The sequence below is a fragment of the Aquila chrysaetos genome, chromosome 3, assembly GCF_900496995.4.
Source record: "Aquila chrysaetos chrysaetos chromosome 3, bAquChr1.4, whole genome shotgun sequence".
NCBI classification, from domain to species: Eukaryota; Metazoa; Chordata; class Aves; order Accipitriformes; family Accipitridae; genus Aquila; species Aquila chrysaetos.
The window spans coordinates 36285360-36291359 of NC_044006.1; positions in this window are offsets into that span (position 1 = coordinate 36285360).

Genomic DNA, 6000 nt, shown 5'->3' on the forward strand with positions numbered 1-6000 from the left:
AGACTTGAGGAATTTCAATAAATTCATTGTTGTGTTGCATCTCTGGTTTTATCTGTACATTGTGTCCACGTCTGTTTGTGAACAGATACCGCTCCTGGCACATATTTACCCCGTAACCTGTTTTAGGCCTTTTTAAAGCTATATAATGTGCTCTTCAACAGTTTCACTTCTTTTAAACATTTCTGTGATCTGTAGAAATAAAGACTGGATCTGCTAAACCCGATCTAAGAGCAGAAGAGTTCTTATCACTCAACACTTCTGCAGAAATGAGAGCAAGTAGTAGAAGTAAAAATACAAAGTTAAAATGCTTCTTCAGGTAGGAACATACTAAATATATATATTTTGAAAGCAGCAGAGAAAAAGCCAAGTATTCATGACTTAAAGTTACATCTCAGTTCACTATTAATGTCACCCTGCTAACAAGATAGGACAAAAAAGCTTTACAGTGTATATTACTGCCAATTAATTCTTGACTATACAAGACCTTCCCTTCTAGGTGATGTGAAGGTTTCCAACAGAAGGCAGTGACAGGTACTTAAAGAACAAAGCATGTAGAGGCATTTTTTTCTCTTCTATACTATTCCAGCTTTTGTCGGTTGTTTGGATTTCCTGAAACAGAGGCGGCATCTGTAGAATTGTGTTTAAAATTCATTAATGAACCTCTCCTCCAGGGACTCATCTAATCCTTTTCTTGAGTCTATTTTTGGTCTCCACCCTGAAGCAATGAGTACCACAATTATATGGTGTATAAAAGCATTTTCTTTTGTTTGTTTTAAAACTGCTCCCATCTGAATGTTCTGTAGTTCTTTCACTTTCTTGTGAAAAACAGTGAATACCAATTCACTACCTACATCCTTGACATAATATTTTGTTTTATAAATCCCTTGTCATGTTTTGAACTTAACCCACTCTGTAGCTTTTTTGCCAAGATTATTGCAGTCTTTGCCTCTGTGTAGTTCTACTGAAAGGTTTTTGAAACAGTCACCAGCGCTGCATGCAGCATAAAACTTGTTACACATCTGAGTTTTATTAAGATGTTTTCTGGTTTGTTCTCAGTTTCTTTCCGACAAAGTCCTAACACTCTAGTTGCCATCAGTGATGGCATCATCTGGCAGATGATCCTGTAGAATGAACCCCAGTAACCCTCAAATCTCTGTTCAGGATGGAGATAGTTCATTCAGAGTCCATTCTTTTTATAATCAGGACTGATTTACTCCAAATGCATTACCCTGCACTTACTGATACTGAACTTCATTTGCCATTTTATTCCACTGTCCTTTCCAGTGAACTCTGGAAGTCCCTGCTGTCTTATATCCCAGGAAGCCCCTCTGCCAGGTAGCACAGGAGAACGATGAACAGTACAGATCCACCTACCGGTATTTAGGGGACCTGTCAGTTGAGAAAGTTGACCACTTACAGCTATTCTTCATCATCTGCCTTTAAGTCATTACTAATCCATGGCAACAGCTTCCCATTAATCCTGTGGTAATTTATTTTGTAGAAGCCTCTAATGAGGGAATGTGTCAAAAGCCTTTTAAAAATCAAAGTACATTAAGTATTAGGATCACTGTAATCTACATGCTTGTTGACAGTTTTAAAAAACTCAAATACATTTTTAAGGAACATCTTCCCTCAGTAGAAACTGTGTATTATGCAATATATTGTGTTTGTCCAAGTGTCTATTAATCTCATCCTTTATTACAGTTTTACCATTTCGCCTGTACAGAAACCAGACTTGCAGTCTATAGATCCAAGATCTCTCTGGAGTCCTTCATGAAGATTGGTGTCACATTTCCCACCTTCTGTTCCTCTGGCAATAGGTTAGACACCACTGTTAGTAGTTTAGTGATTTTATATTTGGGTTCTGTTATAAATCTTCGGTGAATACCATCTGTTCCTGGAGATTTCTTACTGTTCAGTGTGTCAATTTACTCTAAAGCCTTTTCTATTGACACTTGAATTTGAGCCAGTTCCTCAGCCTTATCTCCCATAAGGAATGGCTGATATAAGGACCTCATTCTCTTCTGTAATGAACACTGATGCAATAAATTAATTTAGCTTTCCTGCAATAGCCTCATCTTCCTTGAATGTTCCTTTCATACCTTGATTGCCTATTGGTCCCATCTGACTCTCTGTCAGGCTTTCTGGTAATGGTATATTTGAAAAAAGTTTTATTAATAGGTTACCTGTCATTACTGTTACTCCTTCAAATCCCTTCTGGTCTGTCATATGGCATCTCTACATTTAGCTTGCTACCATTTATACTCCTTTCTATTCTGTTTGTTTGGATGTGGTTCCCAATATTCACTTCTGATAGCTTTCCCTGGTCTGCTATTTAACATAGGTCAGATGCTTTTTTCCCTTAATTTATATTTTTAATGATAGCATATATTTTCTCTGTATCTGTATATGGAAACTCTCTAAATGGTCTCCCTGCAAGTATTTTACCCCACTGACTGGTCCTCTTAATTTTTGTTTCAGTAGTTCATCTTTTTATATTGTTCCTATTTTTAAAGATTTTATTATTGTGGCAAATTTGGGGCCTTTTCCCTTCCTGTAAGGATAATGAATGTGGTCACTATTAGGGTACTCTGTATGGGTATATATTTGTTATATGGGACCGGGTAGCTTCTCCATAAAACAGTCATTTCTGATACCTAAAAAGGTTCTCACAGAAAAGGATGTGCCCAGAAGTAACATTTTTTCTAGGTAAATTAATATATTTTCAAAAAGTCTACTTACCTTCATTTGCAACAGAAAAAAGTTAGTAAAAAAAAAAAAAGCTACCTGGATTTTGACCCTTTTTACCTAAAATTACAAAAACTTAATATGATGTTGACTGTACTATCTACTGTCTAAGTATCAACATTCAAATTCTAAGCTTGATTTTACTCTGGAAATTTTTTTTTTTTCTTAACCCAGTGTAACTTTGATAAGTTCAATGGATCTGATTTTCTGATTTATACTGAAGTAGAAGTAAGATCAGAATCAGGTCCTAAATCGGCAGATATGCCTAAAAGAGGTACTATATTTTGTTGTAGTTGCAGACATATGCACTGTGTGGTCATTTTCAAACAGCCTTTTATTCCACCTGCTTTCCTTCTTCATAGTTGTTTTAAATTTATGGCTTACATGATTTATTTTTCAATGAAATTACCACTGAGAATCAAGAACTCTACAAATCTTCTGACTAGCTAACTTTCACCTTCCCTGCTAATTTGTGTACTTATGAAGGAATTTAGCCATAAATCACCAATAGCACAGCTATGTTAGCAAAACTAAACGTCATCCATTCATTTCACTTCCGGTCTCAACACAGTCAAAATGCCAAGGGGTGAGCAGGAGATGAGTGTAAAAGTGCTACACAGCGGTGCATTTAATTTTTCCATTTGTCATATCACGTCAACTCATACTCTTCAACTTCTTGCCACTTAAGATGTAAGGAGGAATAGCTGTCAATATGATCTCCAGGACATCTACAAACAAATTTAATCACCTGAACACGAGGGCGACTAACAAACTCCAAAGAGAATCAAGAGTCTTCTCTGGGAGCAGAAGAGATCTCAGAGCTTTGCTCAGGAGTTTATCTGTGTCATTGCCCTGCAGTCTTGTACCAAGTCCTTTCCTCTGATGTTTTGCACCAGTGGAAATGAATCTCCACCTGCATATTTTACCAGGAATCCCATTCAATCATCACAGGCATCACAGTACCATGGATTTCTGCACAGAAAAAGTTTTGAACCTTGCTGAGTTATCAGAGACATTTCAAATTAGAGCAGTTTTAAGGACTGGTTATAATAATTTAAAAAATCTATAGAGTGAAAAGGTGAGAATGGTAGTAACAGATCATGGAACTTTTCTCCAAATTAAATGCATATTTAATTCTGGTACAGTTTCTGTCATTTGGTCACTTGCATAATGCAAAAGTGATTTTCTTATACAGCTAAGTATATTTAGTTAGCTTACATCTAAAAACCTGAAAGGAGGTGGTTGTGTAACCTCCTTCTTGTACCAGAATTGGTCTTGTTCAGAGTCAGGGGGACAACTCATGTTTCTGTGCCAAGTCAGCTTCTCTCTTTACACCAGTCTTAAATGTTCAGGATTTGGAAGGCAAGAAGGCACTTTTCTTACTGAATATTTTGTTGCAATAGAGAGAAATCTAAACTCTTATTTCTGATCTGTGACAGCTACTGGCACAAAGTTCTGGCAAGCCAAAGCTGATAAAAGCCAGCTCTGATTATGCCTGTTCCTTGCCATCAAGTGTTGCGTGCTTCTGTCATTCTAAGTAAATCCATCCAACTCATGAATCATCATCTATCAGAGGTTGCTTTTATCTTTCAGATTCCAGTGATATCTATTCTGTACCTCTGCTTCCTGTTTTTACACTTAGAATAAATCTTATGTGCGGCTATTGCTTAACTATTCAATTGCTCACTTGGGTTTTTACATGTGTAATTAAATTTAAATGGCTAACAAATAAAAATGTTCCTGAAATTTCATTTTATGTCTGTAAGGAAGAATTAATTACTGTGTTATCTCTACCAAAAGTTTTATCCAGTGTCAGGACAAGCTATAACTATTTTTGCTTCTTTGTTTAATGAGGGTACATTTCTTGCACTGTATCACGCACCATTTCCTTTTTTTTTTTTTCTTCTCCTTTTTATAAGGAAGAAGGGGTTTGCATTCAGGTTAGATCAGTGCTAGTGTAACATAGCCCTGGCAGCTAGCAGAATTAGACAAAAGAAAGATAAGAGTATGATATTGCTTCTTTTTAGTCTCCCATACCCCCTATTATTGCTGTTTCTCTTTTCAAGAGAGGGGACTACAAGACTTTGGCTGCATTTAGTGCCTATTCATTTGTTTATGCTCCTTATCAAGAAGAGCTATGTTTCCTAACTGAGTGCGACATCCCTGCTTTATGGGCGCTATTGAGAAGAAATTCTTGAATTTCGTACCTTCGTTACAGCTCTCCTTTCCTCAGCCCACTATGAGTAACACAGTTTCTCTCTAGTGATGCGTTCTTCTCTAGTTCTAAAATCTTGGTTTTGTGCACAGCAGTTTTAACAATATGTACAAGTATTATGACTATTGTATTTTATTAGAGGTAGGAGATTACATAAGGAAGGGGCTGCTTGTAAAAGAAATTATAGTGCATAGTGCTTTGGCTCTATATCCTGCAGGTAAACTGACTGATATTTTAATTTCCTTGGACTCTTTTGAAAGCTCTCTAAATGAAGGTTCTGAAGAAAATATATAACTTTGGTTATCATACTTTATGGTTATTACTGTGTACACATTAAATGTGAATTAATGCAATAAAACAGTACATTTCACATAAAAAATACCGTGAATTTCACTGCTGTTGCTGACATGGCACATGTATCAATGTAATTATGGGTTACAAATCCTTGGTAAGAGAGGCAGCATTACAGTTTTTGAAATTCCCCCATTATGTGAATTCAGAAAGAACGCTGCAGCTTGTATTTAATTTATCTTGTCTGGTAGGCCTTTCAAGAAAGCAATATTGATGCTGGATTTATCTTAAGTTTGATGACAGTCAGAGTAAATAAGCATGTGGAATGTACTAGTGCCAATGAAAATGTTGGGGCTTGCTCCTTCCTGGATTAGTCTGATGGTGTGAAACCGTCACAGACAACTGAACAGAAGAGCTCTGAGGCATTTTGCCTCTCCAGGGCAGTTACAGGCCTAACACATCAGGGAGGTCTCTGTTTACTACTCATTACATTTGCTTCCACTCCATGTATTTGTCTCAGGATGCCTGAAGTATGTTGGTTTTTTATAAATCATTGATCAAAAATGTTTCTTTTTAAGCATTTACGGAGAAGAACAGTGAATCTGCAAAACCCCATATTCTGAAGATAGAAAATAGCAGAATTAGGTGTGTATCTTAGGACTTGGACAAACAACCGAGTTATGATGACTTAAAGAACCGCTGAGTATGTGACCATATGCATGTCCTTAGCCTGCTGAAAATGTCTG